This window comes from Anser anser (genome assembly GCF_964211835.1).
Source record: "Anser anser genome assembly, chromosome: Z".
NCBI classification, from domain to species: domain Eukaryota; kingdom Metazoa; phylum Chordata; class Aves; order Anseriformes; family Anatidae; genus Anser; species Anser anser.
The window spans coordinates 82,452,846-82,459,715 of NC_139723.1; the positions used below are offsets into that span (position 1 = coordinate 82,452,846).

General features: G+C 39.9%; 1 long non-coding RNA gene across 1 annotated transcript in view; it reads left to right on the forward strand.

The window, feature by feature from the left end:
* Positions 1-548: 548 nt before the first annotated feature.
* LOC310890000 overlaps positions 549-6,870 on the forward strand; it is a 15,368-nt gene continuing 9,046 nt past the window's right edge. Inside the window, exon 1 of the long non-coding RNA XR_014576960.1 lies at positions 549-819. This is a non-coding gene — a long non-coding RNA (uncharacterized lncRNA). The remainder of the gene's footprint in view (positions 820-6,870) is intronic.

Below are 6,870 nucleotides of genomic sequence, written 5' to 3' on the forward strand. Positions count from 1 at the left end.
AACCCCTGAACTGGCCCAACCACCTCCACATGCTGCAGTCCTTCACCCAGCTGTTGTGTCCATGTTGAGCTTCTGCAGCCTCTCCTCAGGAAACGTCACTGGGCATCATGAAGATAATCTCTATTTCCAGCAAAACAGAGCTTCTCCGCTTCCAAATGCAGACCAGGTCACGGCCAATCTGTTCCAGACATCTTTCCTCCCTTGAGGGCTGGGAATCATCCTCTCACCCAGCTGGGAGGTGACAACAATCTTTGGTTTGAGGTCCTTCACAATATAGCTTTTGGGGTCAAACCTGTGTTAGTTCATATATGGTGGTTTGTTGTTGTTGTTGTTTTCCTTTTGTTTTGTTTTATTTTCTCTATTTTGAAGCTCCTTGTAGATTTTCACTCCATTCATCTATAATTGGAGTTGTGCTAGATGTAAATTAAATTCAAAATTAACTGGTAAACAGGTTGTTTTGCACAGGTATTTCATGCATGTAAATATCTGTAATTATGTAGAAGTGTGTGAAATTCATACATATTTAAATATGTGGCAATAGAGACCATGTAGCTCCTTTCAGAATTCAGCCTATTTGAGAAATGGCTGAGTTAACATTACTGTGTTGTTCAGGAAGAACTAGATTATTTTGCTGCATTGTTACATTTCTTAACTTGCCGTGGTTGTTTCTCTTTTCCCTTTGTCTGTTGCTTGTTGCTGATGAAACCCATGCAGATCTGAAAAGCTGCAGAACCGCATTGTCTGCATATTCCTGTCACTGTTTCTCATCTGAAAACAGTACCTCCTGGCACCTGGAAAACCATCACAGATGCAGAACAGGTAATCTTTACAGAATCCTATTCAAAGTGAACAGTCTGCCAGGCCCATAGACAACAAAACACACTGCTGACTCCAGCTGGAGCGAGAGATTACTTTGATAACAAATTAAAACAGGCTCAGAAATTGGAAATGAAGGAGCTATGTAGGGATGAATAAACTCCTCAGATGGCCCTAATTTTGTGCAAGTCTATCCAACACATGTGCTATAAATTTTTGCTCTTCATTAATAGCTACTGTTTAGTCACTAACATCCTTCAAGAGGACGAATCAGGATCTGGCTCCTTACACAATGCTCACTTCCATCCTGATTGAGGAGACCATTTTCTTTTAACATGTTCAGAGCACTTCCTTGAGATCTTAAAAATTCTTTATGTGTCATTTTGCTTCTTGCATATGCAGACAATTGTAATGCTCAATTTAAAAATGTTCATATATTTTCTGTCTATGGGATTTTTACAGCACTGGATAATTCCTGGATGATTACTGTTTTTAATAACCACATAATTACTGTATTAATCAGAACTGTCCTATTGGCTTCTGTGTGACACAGAAGGGCAGAAGCAAGATAGAGATAGAGATATGCCATATTTAAAAGAGCCCTACAACATTTTCTGTGTTCACTTTGAAGTATGGTACGCACAGGGGTCAGAACACAAGGGCAGCCTTAGCAGATATCAGGCCAGAAGTCCGTTGAGCCCAGTGTCTTTCAACAATAATCAATTTGCAAGAATCAGCAGAAGGTATCAAAAATGACACTTAGCAAGACAATGCTTCTATGGTGATATCCAGGACTCTATGTACTATGACTCTATATAGATGACTATGTGTACAGGACCTTGTGGGGTGAGTAAACACAGACACACAAATAAGACACACAGACACACAAAAACATGCTTTTTCAAGAATTCATACTCTTAAAAATTCTGGATCATTTCTGAGACCAAAAAATATAAGGGAAGGTCAGAACACTGTGAGGTAACAGTAAGTGAGTAGCACAGGAAAAAAAGAAAGGGGGGAGGAACACCCTGAAATCCAGGTTTGCCAGGGACAGCGTGCTCAGCATATACCAAGGCAAAGCCAAACTCCTCAAGGTCACTTTTGTCTTGCCTAGAAGAGGCACTGAGGTGTACAACCCAGGCAGGGCAGCAGCAGAGCACCGTCAACTGCCAGGTTGAGTAAAGCAATGAGGACTGACTGCAGAACAACTATGTTTGCAAAGTAGCTTGAGATTATCAAATGTGGGCCCTAAATTATTGTCAGTTATGACTGACAAATTAAGGAGTTCTCTTACATATGTATATATATAACTATGTATATAGCTATTATAAGTTTAATGTAACTATGAAGTGGTTTTTTGTTTGTTTGTTTGTTTGTTTGTTTTAATTTAACTATAACAGCAAAAAGAATTAACTTTAAGAATTAAAATAAACCAGAACATTTATTTCTAAGTCACTGTCTTTAGCAGTCACTCCCAAAGGCTGCATAAGTCAGAGCAAAGGCAAATTTCCTTTCCTTTTTAGATACCTGCTTGAGCCCTTTACATTTCTTCTTAAAATACTTGGCAAGGCTTTTTCCCAGCTGCTCATTTTCCCTTTACTGCAAGTGTACACAAGCCGGTGAGATGCTCAGTGTTCAGAATCTGAACCCTTATGCAAGAGACATCCTCTAATGGATGTGAACCCTGAAAGGAAGGTTAGTTTCATTAGTGGGATTAAGAAAACATCCCCTGGTTTGGTTTGTCATTCCATAGTTGGGTCTGATAGTATGAATCTGAAATGGAAAGCAGCATTTTTTTTTAACTGATTTTGATGGACAGTTCCTTTTTATAATGTACAAATAATCTTTGTGACCCTGATAAGCAGGTCTGATGATACTCAGCTGAGTAATGTACCAGAACTGAAATTTCCATCTACTTGATGTTTTGCACAGGGCTTTTGATGAAGTCACTGTCACCTGCTATTAACTTAATATCAAGTCTTAATAGGGTCCTTTTCTTTCCATCTTCACGCTGTTGGGGTCCGAATTAATTACTAAGAAAAAAAAAAAAATCTTCACATAAATCCTTAAGCTTCACAGGAAGGAAAAAGTTCCCAGTGCTAGTTGAGATCTAATGGCTCATTAGGAATGTCTGTCTCAACTAGACATCAGTGCTGTTCCTCCTCTTTCATGTAACTTTCATGAAGACGCTTGAAAACATGCTTAACTTTAAGCTGGTGCATAGTTAAATGTAAAAAGATATCTGATGTATTTGAAGTTAAGCACATGCTTAAGCAATTTGCTCAATCAGAGCCATATCCTGGCAAGAGAAAACATCTTCATAATGTTTCTTCATCATTTGTCTCCATCCACAGTTTGCCTGAATCTTTGCTTTGCCTCACCAACAGGAACTGGCAGCTTTAGAGATATTATCAGGGAGATTGACTCAGAACTGAAGGGCACATGATAATGGAATCAGGTCTACCTACAGATGCTAAAATCTTTATCTTTGGATACTCTGCATGGGCAACAGACACTAACAAAAGAAAACATTCCTTTCTTATAAAAAAAACATAACTCAAATGGTAAATATATGTATATTAAATATATGCATATCAAATATACACATCAAATTATATGTTTAAAATTGTAGATATATTGATTTTACATGAGTTATTTAACTCTAAAAGGTCTTACTCTGAGAAGTGCTGTGTTTCTGAAAGGGTCAGATTTAAAATCAGCATTAACAGTAATACAAAAAGGAAAAAATATATATTTTGCTTTTCGAAAAAGCATATTTACAATATAAGTTTGCATTGCAAAAATATTTTCCTATTATTCCCTCCCTTTCTTTCAATGCTTTAATGACCAGGGGGTTTAAAAGCAACTATAAATAGCTAAGGTATGCTCTATTCCTTTCTTGCTTGTGCATTTCCAGGTATGTTGTATATCTAAAGAGGAAATGAGTGACAGCCCATTCTGCAGTCTGTTTTGCAGGAATATATGGCAGTTTTTTATTATGAGGTATTTACTGCTCATCAGTTCTGTGCTTTCTTTGGAGGTGTGTTTGAATTACATACCACTTTGCTGTAGAGGGATAATTTCACTGAAACTAGAGGAGTCAGGCTTGCTAGCAAACAGTCTGAATCTGAAAATTTTCTCTGTTAACCTGGTGGTACTATTCATTTGGCTTCTTGCAGGTGGGGAAATGAAGACATCATCATGCAGAGGGGGCTTTGTCCAACTCTTTATCATCACCCTTTTCAACACCCTTTATATAACGGCAAAACAGGAAATTACATGTTTAAAGCACTCTGTCTTGTCTTTGACAAGAAACAGTCTTTCCAACAAACTCTACTGAACCTGAGTGAAGACCAGTAAACTCTTCAATTCCCACAGAGAGGAACACAGTAGTGGCTTCAAATCAGGTTTAAACCTTTTATGCCATGATGTGGGCTACTGGATGTTACCCCAGTGTCAATAAAAGGTATTAAGTGTTCCTTTTGTTTAGAAATGTAGTTCCTTGTGAAAACTGGGTTTGCTACATGGAATAGACGACTCCGCATTTACTTACTTATTTTTAGGTGCTGTCTACTAGGACAAACACTTTGCTTCTGTACAGAAGTGCAATTCCCTCTAAAATCATCTGACAGAGGCTAAGGGAAAAAATACATCAACAACCAGAAATGAGGGAGCTGCTCTGAATTTAACTTGGGACAAGGCTGTGAGGCCTATCCCCAGGACCTTCTTAGGGAGGACCATGGGGCTGACCAGGGGTTAAAACAAAGCTCTGCATCAGTAAGAGTACCTGGCAATGTCCTCTGCGCCCCTTTACGAGTGCATAGAGGCAGCCATTGAACTGCTGCTTCCCTTTAGCTCAGGCTAAGGCAGGAGTTTTGCTGGTTTGGATTCAAAAAGAGTTCCTAGTTTTTCAGGCGTGCTCACAGAAAATTGCCTCTTCGGTTTTCCTGGGTTGTTGCAATGTCAGTTTGAGCCTCGTCCCATCCAGCCACATCAGTCAAACTGAGCTCCACAACATGACATAACCTGACACAGTTGACACAGCCAGGTGTTACAAACCAATGGACACCATGGTTCACAAACTATTCAAATTACTTTCAGATACATATCCTACTTCTCTGTTCAAATCCTTCCCAGCTGTCTCTTTTCTCAGCTCCATATGAATCAGGGTTGGAGAAAAGAAAAGGGAGGGTGATGGGGGAGGAAAGAAGGAGGCGGGAGAGAAAATATCCTGCCTGAAAAAAAAAAATAAATAAATAAAATAAACCTCTTGCAAACCATATTGCCTGCAAAATTAACTCTTTGAAGGAGGCTCACTGCAGCCTCTAAGTTTCCTTCAGGCTTACCAGAGGAGGCTTGCAAATATCTCAGCTGTAAATGCACACCCCAATTAGAATAAAACATTCATGGTCTGGAGCACTGTATACTTAAATAATAATAATAATGAACGTGTATCTCATGTTTTTAAGATGTTATAAGATGAAAGACCTGGAGCAATTCTACCAACCTGGAAATAACCAAGCCTGGCAGCACCAAGGAGACAGCCAGGCAGATTGGACACCTGCCCATGCCTGGGCACATGAGGTGGCTGTAGTGAGTTGTGGCCCACAGAAGCCAGTGGGATGATCAGTAACAACTACTGTTCACTAGCACACGTCTGGAGTGGTGCAGGCCCACAGTGTGACACCCTTCATTTCACAGAACAGAAAATGTGGGTTGCAGAGGTGCAGTGACTTGCTGAAGGTCATAAAACAATGCTGCAGCAGAGTCAAAAAGTCAGGCACAAAGTCAGTTATCCAGCCAGCCATCAATCATCCTGGGGGAAAGGGGAGGTTCGAATGCAGAAAGAGTGGCTAAATACCCAAATTCCAGTCAAGGTCAGTGAAAGCTTAATGCCTACTGTCTCCCATTGCCTTGGGAAATCTCCCCCTCAGACTCTAAGTGCTAAAAAACACCACCTCCCTCCTAAATATAAATCTCCACGATTCTCTTCTGCTCTTAATTATAATGGTCTGAAGCAGGAGAAATGGATCGGAAATCAATGGATTTACACCTCCTTAGTCAAGAACAGTATTCACCCTACAGCCTTCATGTCTTTAGTTTTATATTTTGTCAAAAGCAAATAAAAATACGAGTGTAACTTGCACCATAGGCCATTAAGCACCATTTTTTGACTGGCCTTTAATTCAGCATGTGTAAGAGAACCCCCAGTCCTTCCCCGAGGTTTGTGCTCCTTTTATCTATTACAGATTATCTCTGTGGGATGCTTCTCCTTGATCCATTTATTTGTAAACAGAGAATAAGAGAAGCAAAAGAGAGAGAGAATGGGAGAAAGGGAGAGAGAGAGAGAGAGGTGTTTAAGGGGGGGAGGGTAGAGAAGGGAAAGAAAAGAGAAAGAAAGAAAGAAAGAAAGAAAGAAAGAAAGAAAGAAAGAAAGAAAGAAAGAAAGAAAGAAAGAAAGAAAGAAAGAAAGAAAGAGAGGGAGGGAGGGAGGGAGGGGAGGGAGGGAGGGAGGGAGGGAGGGAGGGAGGGAGGAAGGAAGGAAGGAAGGAAGGAAGGAAGGAAGGAAGGAAGGAAGGAAGGAAGGAAGGAAGAAAGAAAGAAAGAAAGAAAGAAAGAAAGAAAGAAAGAAAGAAAGAAAGAAAGAAAGAAAGAAAGAAAGAAAGAAAGAAAGAAAGAAAGAAAGAAAGAAAGAAAAAGAAAGAAAGGAAGAAAGGAAGAAAGGAAGAAAGGAAGAAAGGAAGAAAGGAAGAAAGAAAGAGAGGGAGGGAGGGAGGGAGGGAGGAAGGAAGGAAGGAAGGAAGGAAGGAAGGTAGGAAGGAAGGAAGGAAGGAAGGAAGGAAGGAAGGAAGGAAGGAAGGAAGGAAGGAAGAAAGAAAGAAAGAAAGAAAGAAAGAAAGAAAGAAAGAAAGAAAGAAAGAAAGAGGGAGGGAGGGACGGAGGAAGGAAGGAAGGAAGGAAGGAAGGAAGGAAGGAAGGAAGGAAGGAAGGAAGGAAGGAAGGAAGAAAGAAAGAAAGAAAGAAAGAAAGAAAGAAAGAAAGAAAGAAAGAAAG